This window comes from Molossus molossus, unplaced genomic scaffold (genome assembly GCF_014108415.1).
Source record: "Molossus molossus isolate mMolMol1 unplaced genomic scaffold, mMolMol1.p scaffold_m16_p_1, whole genome shotgun sequence".
Classification (NCBI taxonomy): domain Eukaryota; kingdom Metazoa; phylum Chordata; class Mammalia; order Chiroptera; family Molossidae; genus Molossus; species Molossus molossus.
The window spans coordinates 86,905,165-86,930,564 of NW_023425344.1; the positions used below are offsets into that span (position 1 = coordinate 86,905,165).

General features: G+C 40.4%; 1 protein-coding gene across 2 annotated transcripts in view; it reads left to right on the top strand.

Annotated features, from left to right (window-relative positions):
• Nucleotides 1-25,400, top strand: part of MCUB (mitochondrial calcium uniporter dominant negative subunit beta) — a 108,698-nt gene that overhangs the window by 35,246 nt on the left and 48,052 nt on the right. The window contains exon 1 of one of the 2 annotated variants that reach the window (XM_036277974.1): nucleotides 22,571-22,594. The exons of the other annotated variant lie outside the window; for it this stretch is intronic. The gene's annotated coding sequence lies outside the window, so the exon portion shown is untranslated. Of the gene's footprint in view, nucleotides 1-22,570; nucleotides 22,595-25,400 lie in introns of those variants that run through there. 2 annotated transcript variants of the gene reach the window in all.

The following is a 25,400-nucleotide window of genomic DNA, read 5'->3' on the forward strand; positions in this document are numbered from 1 at the left end:
AAGGGCCTCTGTTTGTAACACGGCAGCTGGTTTTATCAAAATCTGTTGGCTGAGAGGCTGCAGAGGCCTCTAACTTCTGGGCCGGCAGTGACATCCCATCACTTTGACCACATTTTGTTTATTAGAAGCAAGTCACTGACTGGGTCCTGCTCACAGGTTGTAGAAGGGTGGAAATGCCAGGAATGGGATCACAGAGGGCTATCTTTTTTTTTTTTTTAATTGAAATACTGATATAATTTTAAAGTCACAAATAGCTTATAAGAAATATAATACAGAGAGACCTGGTGTACACTTTACCCAATTTCCCCCGAAGGTAATGTTTTACAAAACTGGTATAATAGTACAACCAGGCCCTGGCCGGTTTGGCTCAGCGGTTGGAGCGTCGGCCTGCGGTCCGGAGAGACCCGGGTTCGGTTCCCGCTAAGGGCATGTACCTCGGTTGCAGTTTGTCCCCGGCCCTGGTTGGTCGTGTGGGTGGCGACCACTCGATGTGTCCCTTCACGTTGATGTTTCTCTCTCTCTCTCTCTCTTCCTCTCTCTCCCTCCTGCTCTATCTGAACAAAAAATGGAAAAATGTCCTCGAGTGAGGATAAAAAAAAAAAAATAGTACAACCAGAATATTGATATTAACATTGATATAATCCATCAGCCTAGTTCATGTTTCCCATTTCTACTGTACTCATTCGTGTGTATGTGTGTTTAGTTCTATACAAGTTTGTACAATTTTTATCACATAAGTTTGGGTATCTGCCACCACAATCGAGGATCCCTCATGTTAGAGGACTAAACATACAACAGTCTACCTAATGACCTACATCCTTCCAACATTCAAAAACATACTCATCCTCACCCAAGGTCCCGAGTCTCATCCCATTACAGCATCAGCTCAAAGTCCAGAGTTGTGTCCTCTGAATGACGTGCAGGCCTTTGAAACTAAATAGACAGGTTATCTGCCCCCAACACACTATTGCTGATCTGATGACACGTCGGCGTGAAGCAGCAGCTGGGCCTGCAACTGCTGCACCTTCCTCTGGATCCTCCTTAGCTTCTCTGACTCCCGGGCCGGGTGTGGGTGTTTTGCTCTGTGAGGAAGAGCTCCAGCTTCTACAGAATCCCCATGTCTTCAAGATCAGAGGCAGCAGAAAACGACACAGATTTCAGCCTATCCTCATAGGCTCTATAGGTTGTACTTGTAGTTTTTAGCTTGTTTTTTCTCTCCCCACTTTGTATCTGTCTTCCTTTCCTGCCTGCCTGCCCTGTGGACTTCAGCTCTAGCATCAGACATGAAGATGACAGCCTCATCAAAACCACTTAACCATTTCCCACAGTTGGACAAAGCCAAATCCCCGAGTCTCCTTATAATCACACACACATTCATAGTGGTTTGCTTCTTTGGTTCAGAAAGCTGATTGTTAGGCAGTAATGAGGAAAGCCAAGAAACAACTAATTTATACCATTTAACCCTAGGATTTGATGAAACAACTATCTCTATAAATATGGGGTAAATTGTGGGCTGTAAATATGAGCACTGGTTGAAAAGCTATTTAAGAAGCTACTAGATCTTGCCCTGGCCGGTTTGGCTCAGCAGTTAGAGCATCGGCCTGCAGTCCGGAGAGACCCGGGTTCAGTTCCCGCTAAGGACATGTACCTCGGTTGCAGTTTGTCCCCGGCCCTGGTTGGTTGTGCGGGTGGCAACCACTTGATGTGTCCCTTTCACATCGATGTTTCTCTCTCTCTCTGTTCCTCTCTCTCCCTCCCACTCTACCTGAACAAAAAATGGAAAAATGTCCTCAGGTGAGGATGATAAAAAAAAAAAAAAAAAAAAGAAGAAGCTATAATATCTTGAACTCTCTTACTCTGTATAGCTGGGAAGGTACCCTCTTTTCTACCTGGAAGGGATCCCAGAGATGTATTTCTTTGAGCTTGGGGACATCAGGCACAGTGCAGAACTGGCATACTCTATGGAAAACAGGATGATGGAGTGAAAGGGAACTTACTGAAATGGAGACTCCAGCCGTATTTCTTTATCCGTATTGCAGAATGTCAGCCCCCAAGATTGCATCCTTCAAGCCAATTAGAAGATCCTGTTTCGGGGAATGTGGCCAACCTAAAAGAAGAGACTTGAAGCTGGCCTTGTATAAAATCCTGAACAATATAATTGTCATAGATATAACTTATTTGCTAAGTCTCCACACATTAAAACAAAGATATACTTTAAAGAAGGTGGTTTTATGACAAGTATACTCAAAGAAGAATAATCTTTATTTGTGAAAGACTGTCTTTTTCTTCCAGGGGCACATCTGAGAAGGGTCATACTCTATATGTAGTGTTGAGGGAAAGGACTGGGGACACCTGTCATGTTCTGGTGATCAGTGAGTGACAAGTGTCATCTCCCATGTGCCATCATGTCCACTTAGGACAAGGAAAGCAAGTACCTTCAGTGTGGTGAACAGTTAACTTATGAAAGTGATTACCACAGAGAGGACATAGACCAAAATTTAAGTTCACAGAGAGGATATATGTAAAATGATGAGAAAGATCCATAGTGCTTTGTAGTTCTCACTCTGCAGACATTTTTGGAATTAATAAATGAATGGATGTTTTAATCCCTATTTTTTCCCATTAATGCATATTTCTAAATTGCTTTTCTAGTTTTTTGTTTTTGTTTTTTTTTATCCTCACCCAAGGACATTTTTGTGTTTATCTTCAGATGGAGCGGGAGAGAAGGGAGGGAGGAAGAGAGAGAGAGAGGAGCATCGATGTGAGAGAGACACATTGAATGGTTGCCACCCACAAAACCCCAACCAGGGCTGGGGACAAACTGCAGCTGAGGTACGTGACCCTAGCGGGAACCGAACCCGGGATGCTCTGGTCCGCGGGCGGACCGCTCTAGCTGCTGAGCCAAACGGGCCAGGGCTAAATTGCTTTTCTGATTAACTTATTTCCTTTCCCAGTAATCAGCTTTGCTTAAATTGTAACTACCTCATGCTAAAGAAGTTTACATGTTACGATTACTGCTTTAATTAGTAGAGGAACAAGTGCATTGTTTTGCACTTGTTTCTTGCATATATATATATATACACACACACACACACACACATATATAAATACATATATTCTTTTTTATTTGGTGTTTGTTTATTTTGGTTACATTGAATATAGTTTTGCTGAACATTTTTTATATTATTACTTATTTTTTAATAAAAATTTCTATTATTAAAAAAATTAGCAGTGGAACAAACTTTTAGGTCTGTACCTTTTGCTTCTAAGGATCCTGAAAGTCTTGCAAGGAAGTTTTTCATAGCACCTTATCTCTAGTACAATATACACAATGGGGCTATATTGTTCACCGCTGGGCCATTTATTACCCAACAGAATTACAACTGTGAGGAAATTACATAGCTCTAAATCTTATTGTCCTTCATTGATTAAGCCCAGCTTTATTTTGCTTTCATTTGGACCTGACACTTACCTTAAACATGTGTGACTTAGCCCTGGCCGGTTTGGCTCAGCGGTTAGAACGTCGGCTTACAGTCTAGAGTGACCCAGGTTTGGTTCCCGCTAAGGGCACGTACCTCGGTTGCAGTTTGTCCCCAGCCCTGGTTGGGTTGTGTGGGTGGCAACCACTCGATGTGTCCCTTTCACGTCGATGTTTCTCTCTCTCTCTCTCTCCCTCCCACTCTATCTGAACAAAATATCAAAAAATGTCCTCAGGTAAGGATAAAAAGAAAAAAAAATGTGTGACTTACTCTCTCTTGCTGACTTTTAGATTTTCTTGAGGGAGCTGCAGACTTATCTTTTATTTAAGCTACTAAAATTTTAGTAAAGAAGAAAATGAAAACCTATGATAATTCTACCACTAAGAAATAACCATAGTAATGTTTTTATATTTTTCTTCCAGTCTTTTCTCTGTGCACCATCATATTTACACATAATTGTTCTTTTTTTTTTTATCCTCACCCGAGGACATTTTTCCATTTTTTGTACAGATAGAGTGGGAGGGAGAGAGGAAGGGAGAGAGAGAGAGAAACATCGACGTGAAGGGACACATCGAGTGGCTGCCACCCGCACGACCAACCAGGGCCGGGGACAAACTGCAACCGAGGTACGTGCCCTTAGCGGGAACCGAACCCGGGTCTCTCCGGACCGCAGGCCGACGCTCTAACCACTGAGCCAAACCAGCCAGGGCCACATAATTGTTCTTAAAAACATGTGCCAAAGTCAAAAGTCCAAATGTGACAGTATACTTTATGTAGCTTTGTTCTCTTTCAAGAAAGCAAGAACATGTTATAATGTTACAAATTATACTTCATTTTTTTTTATTTTTTTATTTTTTTTTGGTATGTGCCCGCCCCTAGCAGGAACCGAACCCGGGACTCTGTGGTCCACAGGCTGACGCTCTAACTGCTGAGCCAAACTGGCCAGGGCTATACTTAATTTTTAGACATAATTTGTGATTATGCATTTCCAGTATTTTAGAACATGGTCTTTAATTTTGCTCTTTTGATTCATTACTGAATATATACTATTTAGTTGGCAAATACACACATGTTCACTTGTACAAACACAATTTCATATTACAGTTTCACCATTCTTTGCACCTCTGTTGATTTCCTTCTTTGTTCCAACCATATTATTGTAATCTCTCCACTTTGTGACACTAGTAATTAGCATTAAGATATACCCATCTCACCCTGGCTGGTTTGGCTCAGCAGTTAGAGCATCAGTCCATGGACCTAAGCGTCTCGGGTTCGATTCTTAGTCAGGGGCACATACCTGGGTTGCAGGTTATATCCCTGGCTCTGATTGAGGTCATGCGGGAAGCATATGATCAATGTGTCTCTCTCACATCTTTCTTTTTTTCTTTCTTTCTCTCTCTCTCTCTCTCTCTCTCTCTCTCTCTCTCTTTCTCTCTCCTTCTTTCCCTCCCTCCCTTCTTCCCTTCCACTCTGTCTAAAAAATCAATGGAGAAATATCTTTGGTTGAGGATTAACAACAACAACAATAAAAAGATGTACCTATCTCAATTCAATATATAGCTATGAAAGGGCTGGTTTTGGAATGTGAAAAATTCAAATACCACTTGTTTATACTTTTACACAAATGAAGTAACACTTTATATAGTTTGGGATCTAACTACTTTTTTTTTTATCCTCACCCGAGGACATTTTTTCATTTTTTGTTCAGGTAGAGCGGGAGGGAGAGAGAGGAAGAGAGAGAGAGAGAGAGAGAGAGAGAAACATCAACGTGAAAGGTACACATCGAGTGGCTGCCACCCGCACAACCAACCAGGGCTGGGGACAAACTGCAACCGAGGTACATGCCCTTAGCAGGAACCGAACCCAGGTCTCTCTGGACAGCAGGCCGACGCTCTAACCACTGAGCCAAACCGGCCAGGGCTGGATCTAACTTTTAAAGTATCATTATCACAAGTCTTTCCTATGTCATTAATATTTTCTTGAAAACAATTTTAATGGATGCATAATAATCATATTACAGATTTATAATTTATTTAACCCTTCCATTATTATTGCACAATTGGGTTGTTTCCAGTTTTTTTGCTGTTATAATGTTGCATTAACCTCTTTGTAGAGATAGAATATAATTAGATACTGTTGAGCCCACAATAAGAAATATGCAAAGATTTTGTTTTTCTACTTTTGATCTATTTTTATACCTGCTTTATTATTTTTTTTCTTCATTGATTTTTAGAGAGAGAGGAAGGGAGAGGGAGAGAGAGATAGAAACATCAATGAGAGAGAACATCCATTGGCTGCCTCCTGCATGCCCCCCACTGGGGACCAGGCCCACAACCTGGGCATGTGTTCTGACCGGGAATCAAACCAGTGACCTCTTGGTGCATGCGTTGACACTCAGCCACTGAGACACACCGGCCAGGCTTTTCTATACCTACTTTAGATAAAGATGCCCTCAAAACTAATTTGGGAAGAGTCAGGATAAATGTAACTTCCATTTAATTCTTGGAAAAGCCTGGGAAGACTTGTTTACACATGTAACTTCTTGGTGTTTTATATGGAGCAGATGCCTCTTGTCCTTGCACACCCACTTTGCCCACCTCTAATTTCTGCTGTAGCTGTGGTGGGTAGTTTCTTGCAAATTCAGACTCACCTTCCACTGCTGGTGTTCTACCTCAAACTAACTTATGCCCAGGCTTTCTGCATTCTGTTCTAATACATCCTCAGCAGCACAGGAGCTAGGGAGTTTGCTGAGCCTCTGCACCAAGTACAGCCTGGCCAGAAAGTCAGTGAGGTATTGCACCACCCCTGCCCCCCAGGGGCAACCCTCTACCAGGCTGAATAAATACTCTACCCTCCTGTCTTTCAGATGGACAGTTCTTCTGGCAGGTACTGTTGTCCATAGCAGTGACCTCAGTCATGCTCTTAGATTAGCTTTTCTTTCTTCTCTGTCTCATGCATCCCATTCTCTCACTCCTTCATGGGATCACTTCCAAAATAAATTATTGCACTCAAATCCTTGTTTTTGGCTCTACTTTCTGAGAAACCCAAACTAAGACTCATGTAATAACTTTTTTGGTTACTATGTTTCTTATTGAATTCATACTTCTTTTTTTTTAGATAGAGTAAAAGGGAGGGAGGGATTAGAGAGAGAGACATCAATGAGAGAGAGAGAGAGAGAGAGAGAGAGGTATCAATTGGTTGTCTCCTTCACAACCTCCACCAGGGCCAGGTATTGAGCCTGCAACCCAGGTATATGCCCTTGACCGGGGAATCGAACCTGTGGCCCTTCAGTCCGCAGGCTGATGCTCTAACTGTTGAACCAGACTGACCAGGGCAATTCATACTCACTTTTACCTAAATAAATAGCAAGTGAGAAAATAGTCTGGTAACAAATTATGATTAGCAAAGATACAAAATCACTGGGCCATAATTAAGCAGGAACTGTAGGAGAAGTAGAATGTCACATGACCTGCCTGAGAGTGTGATTTTTCTAGTAAATACAATTAGTCTTTAAATAACTGCATTGTTTTAAAATGTACTTAAAGTAATGGTCTTTTTCCATGCACTCTTTCCTGTCAATGATATACATGCAGCAAAGAAAATTGTCAACTTAATAATAAGCTTGTTACAGGACCTACTTATTACCCTCCACAAACAGATGTCAGATACACCAGTAATCCCAGTTGTTTTCAAATCCATTATTAAGAATTAGATCTCTTTCTGTGTTGTGTTGTTCCTCCTGAAATTATCAAAGCTTTAAAGTCACCACTGGAGTTAGTCTGTGATTGTGTTTTGGGGTTATGTTGCTTCTGCCTGAGAAATTATAATAATAATAATAATAAAAGAATAATAGTGATCTTGCACTTAGTGCTAAGGTACTTCACATGCCTAATCATCTTTAATGCTTATGTCAACCTGTGAGGTAGGTGCTCTCCTGTGAGGTTATCTCCATTGTACAGATGAGAACATGTGAGGTTGTGAGAAGTTAATGTGGGTATTAAGTGAAGTTTGGATGTCCATCCCTGCCTGCCTAAGTTAGCCCTGCCTCTAAATACTTTATATTTCATTTCTCAGACAATTTCTGAGGCCTTTAGGATGACATGAGGTCAGTGTTAGAGGCACTGCTGGGTCAGTTCATGGTCAGTTACCAAGCATTCTGTTCTTTCACTTTTTGTGCACAGGTCCTACAAGTGCCAGACAGATGCCTCGATAACCTCTAATACCCATGTAAATTTAAATTCTGGAACCCCACAGCAGAGGTTTGCAGAGCAACTCCTTCTGGCTCATCAAGCCCAGTATCAGGTCAAGAATGAGGCCTGCTCAAGAGAATATTCCTGATTAATATAGATACCCAAAATCCTCAACAAAATATTAGCAAACCAAATTCAGCAATACATTAAAAAGATCACACACCATGATCAAATGGAATTTATTTTGGGGATGCAAGTCTGGTTCAGTATCTGCAAATCAATTAATGTGATATGCCACATAAATAAAATGAAGGATAGAAATCATATGATCATATCAATAGATGAAGAAAACACATTTTAAAAAATCCAGCATCTCAGCTGTAAGAAAGAAAGATCTCTTATCCTTTGAGACGACATGGAGGGACCTGGAAAGTGTCATCCTAAATGAAAGAAGCCAAACAGAGACAAGTATCATATGATCTCACTTATTTGTGGACTATAATGGGGAATGGGGTAGTCCCAGAGATGTGGAAGTGGGGTACAGACTGACAATCCCCAGAAGAGGGGGTGGTGGGGGAGAGAGAAACCACAGAACTTATATGCATGTTTGCATGAACAATGGACATGGACAACAAAGCTGGGGACAGGGCGGGGAGGGAGGGGGAGGGGAAATCAATGGGGGGAGGGAGAAACATCTGTAACAAAAATAAATTAATTAAATTTAAAACATTAAAAAATAAAAAATCTAGCATCCATTTGTTCAAAAAACTCTCAGCAAAATGGGAACAGGGGACATACCTCAACATAATAAAGGCCATTATATTACAAACCCAGAGCTAACATCATACTCATTGATAAAATGCTAAAAGCATTTTCCTTACAATCAGGAACAAGATAAAAATGTCCACTGTCACCACTTTTATTCAACACAGTATTGGAAGTCCTAGCCACAGCAATCAGACAAAAAGAAACAAAAGCTCTGGCCCAGTTGATTAGTTGGTTAGAACATCATCCCAATATGCCAAAGTTGTGGCTTCAATTCCCAGTCAGGGCACACGCAAGAATCAACCAGTGACCCGGCTGGTGTGGCTCCGTGGATTGAGCATTGTCCCATGGACTGAGAGATGATGGTTAGATTCTCCGTCAGGGCACATGCCCGGGTTTTGGGCTTGATCCCCTGTAGGGAGTGTGTAGGAGGCAGCTGATGTTTTTCTCTCAAATCAATGTTTCTATCCCTCCTTTCCTCTCAAAAAAAAATCAATAAAAATATATTTTAAAAAAAGAATCAACCAATGAATGCATAACTGGGTGGAACAGAAAATCAATGTTTCTCTCTCTCTCTCTCTCTCTCTCTCTCTCTCTCTGCCTCCCTCCCTTCTTTCTCTCTCAAATCAATTTTTAAAAAAAGAAATGAAAGGCATTGAAATTGGAAAGAAAGAAGTAAAACTGTCATTATTTGCAGATGACATACTATATATGGAGAACCCTAAACACTCCACAAAAAAACTGTTAATACTGATAAATGAATTCAGTAAAGTAGCAGGATACAATAATTTTTTTCTTTTTGGTATGTGCCCCTAGCGGGACCCGAACCCAGGACTCTCTGGTCTGCAGGCCGATGCTCCATCTGCTGAGCCAAACTGGCCAGGGCAAAGTGGTTGTATTTTTATACACTAATAATTAACTATCAGAAAAATTATGAAAGTAATTCCATTTATAATTGCATAACATAATAAAATAACTAGGAATAAATTTAACCAAGGAGGTCAAAGACCTGTACTTGGAAAACTATAAAATTCTAAAGAAAGAAATTGAAGTAGATATAAGTAAATGAAAAGATATACTTTGCTCATGGATTAGAAGAATTAACATCCTTAAATGCCCATGCTAACCAAAGTAATGTATAGATTCAGTCTCTATCAAAATACCAACAGTATTTTTTAATAGAATTAGAACAAATAATTTTAAAATTTAAATGGAAACACAAAAGACCCCAAATAGCCACAGCAGTTTTGAGAAAGAAGGAAGTTGAAGGTATCACAATATCTGATATCAAACTACTACAAGCTAATACACCATGTAGAAATGTTGCAAGATAGATGGAATGAAGGCTTTATAGCACTTTGAATTGCTTAGGAGAAAAAGTACATGAATTTAAATTGGCAGCATTGAATTATAATACCGTGAGAGGAAGGAACATGATGTTCTGTAGTAGCTGTGCACAGAAGAAATAAAGCAAATTTTATCCCTCCAGATTTTACAGTAAGTACTGTAATAAAATAAGGGGTGAGTACATAAATAGAGCATTATCATTTTATACTCATTTCTGCTTAATGCCAAGTCAAAATTATGTCACTATCAGAGTTAAATCACAATGAAATGACTTTAATGTACTTGCACCTCTGCAGTTGATTCATAGAAAACATGAACATAAAAAAGTGTAGATTTTATGGCATTATTAATAAATATATATGTTTCTCAATTACAAAAGGAATATGTGCTTACCGTATACAACTTAAAGAATTGGGAGACAAAAATCCATTCTTTCCCATACCCTGTGGTAACATATAATAATACAAGTTTGTTTATTAAACAAAAAAAGTAATAAGGGATATAAAAGCTCATCTTTTTGAATTTTGGGATGAAATATGTTAAATAACCAAATTATTTATTGGCAAAGAGTTTTGAATGGACAGAAACTAACAAGGAAAACCTATTCGGAGCAAAGATCTTAAAGGAACTTTAGGACTTTGAAAAGTAATCGTGTGGCTCCAAGGATGTCTCACTTTTAATGGAAATAGTATTTGTTGGAGTCCTGAGATAGGGAAGAGTCACAAGGGCCTGACATGGACGGGAAAATGATTTCTGCCCTCTACTAAATTGGGCTTTTCTTGAGGGAGAGGGAGAGGAAGGTGAAGTTCAGAAGGGTTAACCTGGGCAAGGGTCCTGCTGACAGAAGCAGGACTCCAATTCAGGCAGTCTCACTGTAACTGCCTCACCCTTGTTTGGCTTCGTGGCTAGAATTTTAATAGGATTGAGTCTAGGAAGAGGGCATTAGAGGCAAAGCAAACCAAGGGCAAAGGCATAGAATAGACAAAGTATGAAGCACTCGGAGCAGCAGTTTGGGACTTGTTACTGGACAGTAATTTGTGGGTCCTGTTTGGTAGTGTCTCAGAGAAGCTTAGATTCGTTTCCTTCTTGATCCCCCTGAATTAAAATTTAGTCTGTCGTTTTGAGAACTTTTAAGAGCTTAAGTTAGAGCTTTTCTCCAACCTAGACTGTTTATGGGAAATCTGATTTGGGCAACATGGCTTCTTTTTTTCTTGTATCAGATTGAAAAAGAATCTTCTAAAAACGTTCTTCTTAAAGGCTATTTTCAGTCAGAAGATATAACTTTCAGCTGCAAAAGTTACTCCCTCTTTCTCTGCATTACATGAACTGCCTTCCCTGGACTCTGTTCGATGAACTAACTTGTTTGAAGAGTTACTAAGCTTCAGCATTTCACAGATTTCAGAACATATAGCATTTCTTTTAATTCTTTATGTAATAGTTTGTTGTATTCTTTATCTTTCTGCTTAAATATTCATCTCTGGGTAGAGGTCACTGGCATCACAGATGGGACCAAGCTGGTATAATTTACCATAGAGGATATTCTTTCAGAGGAAGCTGGTTTTGCAAATAATTCCTGCTAAGTAAGTAACTGAGTGCACAGCCAGTCTGTATAATTCTGGTGGGAATGTTTACCACCGCACTACACACAGGCACATGATTTGGGCTTTGATGATGAATAACACATTTCTATTTGTATTACCCAATCTCCTGGGGCTGGAACTGAGTGAGGAATTTGTTTCTCATCTATTATACTTCCTTTTATGTTTTTTTCCCCAACATTGGATAACTAGATAGGAATATGAAACTTCTTTAACTCACTATACGTCAGTTTTTACTCGGAAAATAAGTTACATAACAGAGTGAAATTGAGGGTCTGTGGCATGTTTACTAAATACAGTGATAAATATTGAATATCGTCATATATTGTGGACACAACACACGCTGACATGTTTTTCCTTTTTTTTTTTGTTGGTACATGCCCCTAGTGGGAACCGAACCCAGGACTCTCTGGTCCACAGGCCAACACTCCAACCGCTGAGCCAAACTGGCCAAGGCTGACATGTTTTTTCTTTAAAAAATGCAGGACAAAATGGATGAGAAAGAAAGAGGAAATATACTGTCAGTTACTAATTTATTATATCTCACCTCCAAATCTACCCAGCTTTGCTCTGTGATATTGGAATTGGACCCTGTGAACATTTCCCTTTTGCCAGCTAGTGCAACACTGGGCTTTGTCCTAGAGAAACGGGGCACACTGCCAAGTGGTAGTAGCAGGAAGTACTCCCTTGCCCACTCTGGCTCTCCTTTCTCCAATGTGAGAGCCCGGTGGTCCGCACATACCCTCCTAAGCAGCACTCTCAGGCCTTCCTCTCTCCACCTGCTGGCTGTTTCTGACATGGCTTCAGCTGTGTCCTGGTCTGCACTCTTTCCTCTGAGAGATGGTCTCCAGACTAGCTCACTCGCTCGACAAACAGGCCCCTTCCACAGCCCAGCTCCAGCTGGGGCTCTTGCTAGTTCCTATGCCCCTGGCAGCTGCTTGTTTTTCATGTCAACAATAGCCACGCCCTCGGCAAAGGCACTGGAATCTCGTTCTTTGGGGCAAGAACCCTCTCCTAAGTCTTCCACTCTTACTTAGCCTAGATAAATGTTATCAAAGGACAAACTCAAAACACCACCTCCCTCCATTACTGGAGTTTGTTTAGAGCAGAGGTCAGCACACTTCTAACAACCTTTTAAAAATGTAAATAAAAAACATTCTTAGCTCATGGGTTGTAGTTTGCTGACCCCTAGATTTAGAGTGTGAATAAAGTAAATTCTTGCTGTTTCAAACTGAAGAAGTGCAACCTAAAACAGTGAGAAGTTTGAATAGTTGCATAACAGATCACTCGAAAACTTAGTGGCTTAAACCAACAATAATAATTTATTAATATACATAGCTTCTGTGGGGCAGGAATTGGGGAGGGCATGGCTGGGCGGTTCTGGCTCCGTGTCTCCTAGGAGCTTGCAGATGCTGGCTAGAGCTGCAGTCACTGGAAGGCGCACATGGCTGGCTGCTGGCTGGCGGCCTCAGTTCCTTTTCACGTGGACCTCTCAACTAGGTTTCTTGAGCACCTCATAAGTACTGCTGCCTTCCCTCGGAGAGCATGATCCAAGAGACCAAGCAGAAGCTACAGTGCCTTTTATGACCTAGCCTCACAAGTCCTACTCTGTCACTTCTCCATATTATATTGGCCGCACAGGCCAGCCCTAATTCCCTGTGAGGGGTGTTGCACAAAGGTGTGAGTCTAGGAGGTACAGATTATCGGGGTCCATTTTAGAAACTAGCTACCACAGACTTTTACATGTAATTGCTTTTAAGTATATTCAGTGATGCTTACTAAGTTAATTAAGTGTCGAGAAGTAGAGAATATTAAAAACCCAGTACTTTAGGAGTTTGACTAATGAAATAATATATAGTATGATTTACATAAAGTTACATAAAAACAACTTCTGAAATACTTAAGTTAGATAGAATTATGTACAGTATCAATGTTCTCTACCGTCTATTTAATCAAATTCCTTTTACCAAAATTCTACTCAAACCTCTTCCTTCCATCTGTAAAACATACAAGCATGCTGAATTCTTGAGGCTGCTCTTGTCTGTTGAATTCCCAAGATTCAACTGTTTCCACCAATGTTTATATTAGTTGTATGTGTTACTGTAATTATGTCCTTAGATTAAATAGTATACAAACCAAAGAAATGTGAATATGAGTTAGTCTATGGAAATTAAGTGAAATTCTTTGATAAGTTGATAAATGGGTTACTCAGATTTGTTGTTGAATTAGATGTGGGAAAGCCAACAGTGCAAGTCTGGGAACAAAAATCATGAAAATCTAAAAGAATTCTGAACTCAGATTGCTTCTCGAGTGTCTTAAAGGTCTTTCTGTAAATAAACAGAAACTGGAGATACCAGGTATTGTCTGGTAAGGGTTTTTGCAGCATGCCCATCAATGGATTTACTCTCAAAAACAAGTCTTTAACCTTAAAATGATTGCAGACGAAGGAAAATTTATTCATTTTGGATTGAAATAAAAATATCTGAGTTATGTTTGTCTTAGTTAACATGTTCCCTCTTATTACCAACTAAGTACTTACTAGTCATAATTGCATTTAACAAGAGGAACCCCGAGTCTTAAGCTTGGCAGGCCTTTGGAAATGTGTGATCCAGAGATTTACAACCAGTGTTCGGAGGGCCCTAGAGGTTTGGAAGATATCTGTGGGGTTACATATCACAGGAAGGGGAGGTGGTGGGTTGGGTAAGCAGAGTTACAGGGTAGTCACTGGGGCTGTGGTCTTTTAGAGCAGATTTTATGTGTCTGTTACACATTTCTCCTGTGGAGGAATACATTTGCACATTCAAGGGTTTCACTTTTTTTTTTTTTTTTTTAGATTTATTTTTAGAAAGAGATGAAGGGGGTTGGGGGAGAGAAACATTGAAAGAGAAAGATCAATGGTCTGCCTTCTGCACACTCCCCAGCTGGGGATCAAACCTTCAACCTGGGTATGTCCCTTGACCGGGAATCAAACCTGTGATCTTTTGGTGTACTGAACGACATTCCAACCAGCTGGGGCAGGGTTTCAGGTTTTAAAAAGTATTTGAAACCACTTATCTAATTCAGCTTTTTAATTATACTCTTGAACAGACACTGGAAGAGGCTATGAGATTTGCTCAGTAGAGCTAGAGTCACTTAGGGGAGAACCCACTGGATAAAAGCCTCAGGGAACTGATGCCCCCACAAGATTTTCCTGCTTCCCTGTGTCCTCGCTCCTCAAAAGATCAAATAGTTTCTCAGATAATTCTTTTTGTTTTGTTTTGCCATTCTTTCCTTTAGAAGACCTTTAATAGTATGTTTCATTTAAATTACTTTCACTGAATCTTGCTAAATTCAAATTGAAAGAAGTCTAAGTAATGAGATTTTACTATACTGAAAATAGTTTCTGTTGTTAAAAACTATGCTTTTAAAAAATATTTTTAAAAATTCATTTTAGAAAGAGAGGAAGAGAAATGGAGAGAGAGAAACATTGATTGGCTTCCTCCATCATGACCCGGTGACCTCTGGGTGCATGGGACAACACTCAACCAACTGATCCACACAGGCCAGAACAAAAACTTTGCTGTTTTGACCTATGACAGATCAAGATTAAACTCAGTTATATTTTCTTTTTTTTTTTTATCCTCACCCGAGGACATTTTTTGTTCAGATAGAGAGGGAGGAAGAGAGAGGAAGAGAGAGAGAGAGAGAGAGAGAGAGAAACATCGACGTGAAGGGACACATCGAGTGGCTGCCACCCGCATGACCAACCAGGGCCGGGGACAAACTGCAACCGAGGTACGTGCCCTTAGCGGGAACCGAACCCGGGTCTCTCGGGACCGCAGGCCGACGCTCTAACCGCTGAGCCAAACCGGCCAGGGCTCAGTTATATTTTCTTAACTACTTCATTTCATCGTTTCCCCGTCAGACTCATCAGTTCTGTTTTATTGTCCCTCCTGTGCGAATGTCTGCTTCCCATCTCTTGGCTCTGCTGATCCTCCACCCAGGTACCTTCCCCAGGCCTTTCTTCCTTTACACTTCCTGTCTTCAAGGCCCAGCACAGTGGCCTCTCACATAGTTAATGAATTTTTTTCTCTGAATGACTGTTGCATGTACAATCTTGCCCCATGCCCCGTAGCAATCAATTACACACTTTTTTTCCTTCTGAGGTTGTGTTGTCTTCACAGCCAGAGGGCTGACTTCTGGAAAGCACATACAACAGTCTGTTCCTGTTGTGGTTCCTGCTGTGGTCCTAGACTCACATTCTCTTTCCATTTTGTGTTAGGTGAGTTGTCATTCATTTGCATGTTATGGGTTTTGTTTTGTTTTTGTTAATCCTCACCCAAGGATATTTTTTTCCATTGATTTTTTGAGAGAGTGGAAGAGAAGGAGGGAAAGAGAAACATCAATGTGAGAGAGACACGTTAATTGGTTGGCTCCCTCCCTCACATGCCCTGACCAAACCTGAAACACAGGTACATGTCCTTGATGGGAAACTAACCCAGGATGCTTTGTGCTCATGATGATGTTCTAACCACTGTGCAACACTAACCAGGGCTGCATGTTATGGTTTTAATGAACCACCTTTAAAAAAAATATTTTCAGTGTTCAGTTAGATGTTCATGTCAGTGTTTTTTTGTTTTGTTTTCTTGTTTTCCTAAAAAAAAAAATTATTGAATGCCAATAGACCAAAAATACATCTTACCACAACATGTATTCTGCTATATAGATATTTTCAGAGGCAACTGAATGATTATTATTTTTAGTTTTTTGTTTGTTTGTTTTATCCCCTTTAAGTCTCTATCATTGCCAGTTTCTGACCAGTGCTGTCTTGATAGGTATCAGGGTGTGGTAGCAAAGTGAATATCAGACCCTGAGGCTGATATCCAAAATAATGACTATTAAAAAATGATATCAGCAGTAGGGTGTGAGGTTAGAAAGTAGACAGTGGCTCGGTGGTTGAGCATCGACCCATGTATCAAGAGGTCATGGGTTTGATTCCTGGTCAGGGCACATGCCCGGGTTGTGAGCCACAATCCCCAGTGGGGAGCATCGGGGCGGGGGGCATTTTATGTTCTCTCTCATCGATGTTTCTTTCTCTCACTTTCTCTCCCTTCCTCTCTCTCTGAAATCAATGAAGGAAAAAAAACATTTAAAAAACAGAAACAAAAAAGAAAGTAGAGATATAAAGGGCAGACATAAGCTATAAATACATAGAGTGTATTTTCATTTTTTATTTATTTATTTTTTAAATTAATTTATGTATTTTTGTTACAAATGTTTCTCCTTTTCCCCCTAATGATTCCCCCCTCCATCTCCCTTCCCGCCCTGTCCCCAGATTTGTTGTCCATATCCATTGTTCATGCATGCATGTATATAAGTTCTGTGGTTTATCTCTCCCCGACCACCCCCTCTTCTGGGGATTGTCAGTCTGTACCCCACTTCCATACCTCTAGGACTACCCCGTTCCTCAGACTGTTATGTTCATTATATTCCACAAATAAGTGAGATAATATGATACTTCCCTTTCTCTGTTTGGCTTGTTTCGCTTAGGATAATACTTTCCAGGTCCCTCCATGTCGTCTCAAAGGATAAGAGATCTTTCTTTCTTACAGCTGCATAGTACTCCATTGTGTATATGTACCACTGCTTTTGTATCCATTCATCTACTGATGGAAATTTGGACTGTTTCCAAATTTTAGCTATTGTAAATAGTGCTGCTATGAACATGGGGGTACATATATTCTTCCTGATTGGTGTTTCAGGCTTCTTAGGATATATTCCTAGAAGTGGGATCACTGGGTCAAATAGAAGTTCCATTTTTAATTTTTTGAGGTAACATAATACTGTTTTCCATAGTGTCTGCACCAGTCTGCATTCCCACCAGCAGTGTACTAGAGTCTCCTTTTCGCCACACCCTCGCCAACACTTGTTGTTTGATGATTTGTTGATGGCGGCCATCCTGACAGGTGTGAATTGATACCTCATTGTTGTTTTAATTTGCATCTCTCTGATGATTAGTGATGTTGAACATTTCTTTATATGTGTCTTAGCTATTTGTATGTCCTGTTTGGAGAGGTGTCTATTTACTTCCTCTGCCCATTTTTTAATTGGATTCTTTGTCTTTCTTTCGTTGAGCTGTATGAGCACTCTATATATATTGGAAATTAACCCCTTATCTGATGTATCATTGGCAATGATGTTCTCCCATACAGTGGGTTGCCTTTCCATTTTGGTGGTGGTTTCTTTTGCTGTGCAAAAACTTTTGAGTTTGATGTAGTCCCATGTGTTCATTTTCTCCTTTGTTTCTGTTGCCTTAGGTGATGTATCAGTGAAAATTCTGCTGCATATGATGTCTGAAATTTTGTTGCCTACATTTTCTTCTAGAATTTTTATGGATTCATAAGTCACATTTAAGTCTTTTATCCATCTTGAGTTTATTTTTGTGTATCATGGAAGTTGATGGTCTAGTTTCATTTTTGTTGCATGTGGCTGTCCAATTTTCCCAACACCATTTATTAAAGAGGCTGTCTTTACTCCACTGTATGCTCTTGCCACCTTTGTCAAATATTAATTGAGCATTTTGCCTTGGGTCCATTTCCGGTTTCTCTGTTCTGTTCCACTGGTCTATATGCCTGTTCTTGTGCCAGTACCAGGCTGTTTTGATTACAGTGGCTTTGTAGTATAACCTGAAATCTGGTAATGTAATCCCTCCAACTTTGTTCTTCTTTTTCACGATTGCTGTGGCTATTCGAGGTCTTTTTTGGTTCCGCATGAACTTTTGAAGTATTTGTTCTAGTTCTGTGAATTATGGCGTTGGTATTTTGATGGGGATTGTATTGAATCTATAGATTGCTTTGGGTAGTATGGACATTTTAATGATGTTGATTCTTCCAATCCATGAACAAGGTATGTGCTTCCACTTTTTTATATCTTCCTCTCTCTTTTTTTTTTTTTTCAATGACCTGTAGTTTTCTGCAAATAGGTCCATTAATTCTTTGGTTAAGTTTATTCCTAGGTATCTTAATTTTTTTTTGCCGAGATGGTAAATGGGATTTTTTTTTTAGTTTCTCTTTCTGTGAGTTCATCATTGGTGTATAAGAATGCCATCGATTTTGTGACGTTAATTTTGTATTCTGCCACTTTGCCAAATTCATTTAAGTCTAGTAAATTTTTGATGGAGTCTTTGGGGTTTTCTACGTATAGTATCACATCATCTGCAAATAATGACAATGTTACTTCCTCTTTTCCAATTTGGATTCCTTTTATTTTTTCTTCCTGTCTGATTGCTGTGCCTAAGACTTCCAGTACTATGTTAAATAAGACTGGCGAAAGTGGGCATCCTTGTCTTGTTCCTGTTCTTAAGGGAAATGCTTTTAATTTTTGCCCATTGCGTATGATGTTGGCTGTAGGTTTTTCATATACGGCCTTTATTGTGTCAAGATATGATCCCTCTATTCCCAGATTGCTGAGCACTTTTATCAGAAATGGGTGCTGGATTTTGTCAAATGCTTTTTCAGTGACTATTGATATGATCATATGATTTTTATCTTTCATTTTGTTTATGTGGTGTATCACATTTATTGATTTGTGAATATTGTACCAGCCTTGCATCCCTGGGATGAATCCCACTTGGTCATGGTGAATAATTTTTTTAATGTGTTGCTGGATTTGATTTGCTAGTATTTTGTTCAGGATTTTGGCATCTGTGTTCATCAGGGATGTTGGCCTGTAGTTTTCTTTCTTTGTAGTGTCTTTTTCTGGTTTTGGAATTCGAATTATGCTGGCCTCATAAAACGAGTTTGGAAGTCTTCCTTCTTCTTGAATTTTTTGAAATAGTTTGAGGAGAATGGGTATTAGTTCTTCTTTGAATGTTCAGGAAAACTCCCGTGTGAAGCCATCCGGGCCTGGACTTTTGTTTGCTGGAAGAGTCTTGATTACATCTTCAATATCTTTTGTTGTTATTGGTTTGTTCAAGTTTTCTATCTCTTCTCGGTTCAATTTTGGTAGACTATATGTTTCTAGAAATTGGTCCATTTCACTTAGATTGTCGAATTTGTTGCTGTGTAATTGTTCATAATATTTGTTCATTATCCTTTGTATTTCTGTGGTGTCAGTTATTATTTCTCCCCTTTCATTTCTGATTTTGTGTATTTGGGTTCTCTTTGTTTCTTGGTGAGTCTAGCTAAGGGTCCATCAATCTTGTTTATCTTTTCAAAAAAGCAGCTCTTTGTTTCATTGATCCTTTGAATTGTTTTTTTTTTTGGTCTCCATGTCATTTATTTCTTCTCTGATTTTTACTATTTCCTTCCTTCTACTTGCTCTGGGGTTTTCTTTCTGTTTGCTTTCTAGTTCTTTAAGTTGTGAGGTTAGATAGTCTATTAGAAATTTTCTTGCTTCTTGGGGTAAGCCTGTAGTGCTATGAACTTCCCTCTCATAACTGCTTTTGCTGCATCCCATAGATTTTGTGTTGTTCTGTGTTCATTTTCGTTGGTTTCCAGGAAGTTTTGAATTTCTTCCTTGGTCTCCTCGGTAATCCATTTGTTGTTTAATAACATGCTATTTAGCCTCCATGTGTTCAAATGTCTTTGCATGTTCATGTTGCAATTGATTTCTAGTTTCATGCCACTGTGATCTGAGAAGATGCTTGATAAGATTTCAATCTTCTTGAACTTGTAGAGACTTAGTTTGTGCCCTAATATGTGGTCTATCTTTGAGAATGTCCCATGTGCACTTGAGAAGAATGAGAATTTTACAGTTTTGGGGTGTAATTCTCTGTAGATATCTATTAAATCCATTTGATCTAGTGCTTCATTTAGAGTCTGCGTTTCCTTGTTAATTTTTTGTCTAGATGATCTATCCAGTGGTGTCAATGGGGTATTGAATTCCCCTGCTATGATTGTATTGCTGATGATTTCTACTTCGAAGTCCTCCAAAAGATTTTTAAGATATGTTGGTGCTCCTATATTAGGTGCATATATGTTTACCAAGGTTATATCTTCCTGTTGGATAGCTCCTTTCAATATTATGTAGTGGCCTTCTTTGTCTCTAGTTATGGCCTTCATTTTGAAATCTACTTTATCAGATAAGAGTATTGCTACTCCAGCTTTTTTTGCTTTCCGTTTACTTGAAAGATTTTTTTCCATCCCTTCACTTTCAACCTATGTGAGTCTTTTGTTGTGAGGTGGGTAAACAACATATATGTGAGTCATGCTTTCTTATCCAGTCAGCTACGCTGTGTCTTTTATCGGAGCATTCAAACCATTCACATTTAAGGTAATAATTGATATGTGCTTATTTATTGCTATTTTTGTTTAGTGTGGTTTTATTTTTCTTCCTATTCTAGTAATTACAGCAGTCCTTTTAGCATATCTTGCAGTGCTGGTTTGGTGTCAGTGTATTCCCTTAGCCTTTTTTTTTGTCTGGAAAGCTCTTTATTTGACCTTCTATTTTGAATGATAGCCTTGCTGGATAGAGTAGTCTTGGATTCAGAATTTTGTTTTTCATTAACTTGATTACTTCATGCCACTCCCTTGTGGCCTGTAGTGTTTCTGTTGAGAAGTCAGCTGCTAGCCTTATGGGGTTTCCTTTGTAGGTAACCTGTTGCTTATCTCTTGCTGCCTTTAGGATTCTCTCTTTGTCTTTTATTTTTGGCATTTTAATTACTATGTGTCTTGGTGTAGGCCTGTTTGGGTTCTTCTTACTTGGGGCTCTCTGTGCTTCTTGAACTTGAATGCCTTCTTCCTTCACCAAGTTAGGAAAGTTTTCTGTCACTATTTCTTCAAATATATTCTCTAACCCTTGCCCATTTTCTTCTTCTTCAGGGAGTCCTATGATGCGAATGTTATTACGTTTCTAGTTGTCCCACAGTTCTTTCTGTTAAGCTATCTTCCTGTTTTTTCCTTTTGGTTTTCTGATTGGTTGATTTTTTTCTACCCTGTCTTCTAATTCACTGATCTAGTCCTCAGCTTTTTCTACTCTGCTGGTTAGTCCTTCCAGTGTGTTCTTAATTTCTGCTATGTCATTCTTTATTCCCACTTGGTTGGTTTTCAGTGTTTCTATATCTTTACTCATGGTGCTGATGTCCTTACTCATGCTGTTGAGCTTCCTCAAGATCATGGCTCTGAACTCTACCACTGATAATTTGCTTAGCTGCATTTCATTTATCTCATATTTGATAGAGTTCTCTTGTTCTTTCATTTGGGATTTGTTTCTTTGTTTCACCATTTTGGCTATCTCAGTGTGTTTTGGAGCCTGCCAAATTTTCCCTGTGGTGTTTGTGTTCTGCTGTTTGTGGCTCCCTCTACTGGGTTTGGATGAGCCTGGGTGGGCCCACATTAAACGCCACTGTCAAGTCTTACTTTCCTGGGTAGATTTGCAAGCCCAGGAAAGGTTCAGTTATCCTCTAGCTTTTTCCTGGTGGCTAGTAGTCTCAGTTGCTCAGTACTTGGAATGTAGCCCTGGTATTCTGCATAAGAGGATTTCCAGAGGGTGGGATAGATGCTGGTTGTTAATGAGCTTCAATTTGCATTTCTTTGCCTCACCTGGGAAAAGCTGAATCTCGGGGGGGGGGGGGGGCTGATGCTTTTCCCCCACAGCTCTGGGAAGGAGCACACTGGCCACCGTCCTTTGTGGCCACAACTCAGCAAAAACTCTGAGTGCCCTCCAAATCCCGAGTGTCCCCATAGAGTTCCAGCCCAGTCTGCCCTCCCTCTGCCGTAGCTTCCAGATGAGTGGCTGAGGCTATTTTAGTGCTATGTCTCGGCTCTCTGTGCTGTGGAGGGGGCTTGGTAGTTTATTCCCTAAGGGCACTGCTCTCAGCTAAGACTGCTGCTATCCATGGGCTCCCAGCCTGCCACCCTCTCATGCCTCCACAGATCCTATCGGTGTCCCTGGTTATATGGTCCTGTCCTGCTGTTTTTCTGTTGCTTTTTTCTGAGGATTTGTCTTTATTTTAGTTGTAATTCCTGTTTGGTCCTGGGAGATCCTCTGTGTAGCTTCCATTCACTCCTCCATTTTCCCATCCTCTAAACCTATCTTATGCACAGCTGGGTTGCACAGGACTTTCTGGTGACCCTGCAGGTCCCGCGGGTAACTGGATGGCACAGTCCCTGCTGGGTCGTGCAGCAGGCCTCCCTGGTGCTTCAGAACCCCACAGCCCTGTGGGTAACTAGATTGCGCAGTCCCTGCTGGGTCGCACAGACCTCTCTGGTGCTTCAGCACCCCGCATGTCTCGCAGGTAAGTAGATCGATTGCACAGTTCCTGCTGGGTGGCACAGGCCTCTCTGGTGCCCCTGCACCCTGCAGTTCCCACAGGCGGGCAGCTGGATTTCACCAGTCTCTTTGGGGCTCTAGCTTCCCACTGGTCTTGTGAACTGCTGGACCGCACAGGCCTCTGGTGGCTGGGGAGTACTGCTGCCCCAAAGGGCTCAACTACTGCTCAGCTTTTGCTATAGTTTTTGGGGATGGGTCTCAGCTGCTGGTCTGTGCTTCTGTTGCCTGAGGATGAATGTCTGCTCCCCAGCCTCTCTTTTTGGGGGTATATCTCCACTCTGATCCAGCTGCTACTATAGGAAATGGTGCTGGGTTCCAGGCTGTCTGCAGCTTCCGTGACCAGCACCTTGGGAGCTCCACTACTGTGCACTGGTTTGTGTTGACACAGAGTGTCCACTGGTCTGATGGTACCAGGTGCACTGATGGGCTCAGGTTGCTGGGCCCTAACTGCTCCCACTGCCTCCTCCCAGGGAAGACCCGGGATCTTCCAGGGAGAAGCTCCCTGAAGGGCCACTTATCACGGTAGCTGTCTGCTCCCGTCCACAGCACAGGAACTTTCTGCTCCAGTGGCTCTGCACTGCTCGGGTTTGGTCATCCACCTTCACGTCCACTCACACTCTCTCACACACTCGCTCACTCTCACACACTCACCCTCCCTTCGGTCCTGCCTGCTGCCATCATCCCCTCTTTTTTCACACAGTGTATTTTCAGAAGGAGTCCAAAATGAAGTATATAAATTCATAACATTAGAAATGACAGAGTAATTTATCTGCTGAAATAAAATTTAAATCATCTGACTTTCCATTGAAGTTTTTAGTTTTGCATTTACTTGAATAGAACATAGTATTTGTAAGGAATTTTTAAAAGAAACTGTAACTGTATCATTAAATATGCCTGCAGTGGAATAAATGTAAAGCATTTTATGTATTGGTTTGCAGGATTTGAGTAGAGATGCCAACTGTGCTGCCCCATGTGGTTCTCAGCCTTCTATTATCTCAGATACCCAGGCATCAAAGCAAAGAAGACATCTTGCTAGACCTTCTCAAGTCTCGATTCTCTTACTTTGAGATATTCTTGACAATAATTGGCTTAGATTAGAGCAAAAAAAGATGTATGTTCTTAGTGACAGGAACCTCCCATGTGAAGTTTTCCTTTCTAAATTATTTTTCTTTCTGGGGCCCTGCATTATCGTACTTACTCTCATTATTCCTGCCTTAAGCCTGTTAATTGTAAGGAATTCTCACAGAGGACAATTTAAATGTCAGTTCAAGTGTTCAGTTCAGAGTTAGCTGAAAATCTTGAAGAATCACATTTATATTGGAAAATCTTGAAGAATAACAATAGCATTGTCCATTAGTTTAATAAATTTTCACAAAGTGAACATTATTAGAACCTCGATCAGTAAACAGAACACTATCAGCACCCTGGAAGCCCAAGCCTCTATAATGCTCTCTTTTAGTTACTACCTAAACCCTGAAGTAAAACTACCATCCTGCTTTCTGACACCACACTTAGAGCACTTCTGTGCATGTGCTTCTTATATGCATCTTTTGAGCACATACGTAATTATTTCTCTTGGCTAAGAGTGGAATTGCTGGGTCATTAGGTATGTGCATATTTGGAGATACTGCCAATTTTCAAAGTGGTTTTTGACATAATCATCAATAGTTACGAGCACAGATTTTGAACACAGATTTAGTTTCAGATTCCTGAAATGGGAACTTGATTGGCTCAATATAGAGCAGATGTCTGGTCAATTACCATTAGGGGAACTAGAAGTCACATAATACAGACATGGTTTGGGGTGACCTACCACTGCTACACTCTGCATAGAAGTAAGGGCAGTATCTAGCAGTTGGAAGATTGTATGAGCTGGATCAATATCCTAAATGATTTCAACATATATACACATTATTTGCACAAGGAGAGGCTCTAAAGTGGAGATAGAGCCTTGTTGATATGAGAAATGTCCAAACTTGTAGGGGATTTTTATGGGTTTATTTGAGCCAAACTGACAACACATGTTGGGGAGCAAGGTTTCAAATGCTGCAGAGAATAACACTTTTGCAGATTCTTTTTGCATTTGAAATTAAGGAGGGGATGTAGGGAAGATTATATGGAGGTGGGAAAAAGCAAGGCAGGATTAGATGGCAAGATAGTTAACAAGGTTATGTGCTTTCTTGAGGGTGGTTGTGGCTTATTTCAAAGGTGTGTTAACCTAGATTCACAGAATAATGGACAGGGCTTGCTTAAGGCAAAGATAAACCTTTTACTAAAAAGTTAAATGCCTGATATTTCCAGTTAGAAATTTCTGATCAGATCACCTTGTCAGGTTACTTTCCATAGGACCCCTTTTTGTTCATGTAGCTAAGATTGGAAAAGGGGGTGGAGATAGAGAGAAAGGCGATCAGAAGGTAGGAGATGCTTGAGTATGCTTACCTGCTTTATAGGAAAGATCAGATTGAAAAAAATATTCAGGAAAGTGAAGTCTCCCAAGTGTGGCAGGAAGGGATGCAATCTAGAACCCAGGGGAAATGTGTTAACTGTATGTGCGGGGGGGGGGGGGGGGGGGGGGGGGGGGATTCAGAAAGACTTCTTCCCTGTAATAATTAGAAAGCAGAGAAGGATGGCTAGATTGGTTTGTAAGTCTGATCACTCGGCACTTAGCAGGTGCTCAGTAGATATTAACTGAATTAATTGTTGATGAACAACTATATTTTCAGGCATTATATACCGCAGTTTCATTGATCAGTTTTTTGCCCATCCAGATC